Source organism: Penaeus vannamei, chromosome 31 (genome assembly GCF_042767895.1).
Source record: "Penaeus vannamei isolate JL-2024 chromosome 31, ASM4276789v1, whole genome shotgun sequence".
Taxonomy (NCBI): Eukaryota; Metazoa; Arthropoda; class Malacostraca; order Decapoda; family Penaeidae; genus Penaeus; species Penaeus vannamei.
The window spans coordinates 1,011,929-1,012,160 of record NC_091579.1 but is presented as its reverse complement, the minus strand read 5'-3'; positions in this window follow the sequence as shown (position 1 = coordinate 1,012,160).

Here is a 232-nt window from a genome sequence, read left to right as displayed (position 1 = left end):
GGCTGACGCCGACGGGGGCGCATAGCCGCATCCACCCTTCGCTTCCACCCACGAGGATCCCTCATGGCTAGACGCCAGGCAGGGACTCGGCCCATCTCTAGTTCATCACGGCAGGTTTGGTCGATCTGCCCAAGCCACGACTTCCTCGGTCGTCCCACAGGCCTCTTCCACCCAGGGTTGTCTCGAATAGAGACGACCTGATGGGCAGGATCATCCTGAGGAAAGCGAGCCA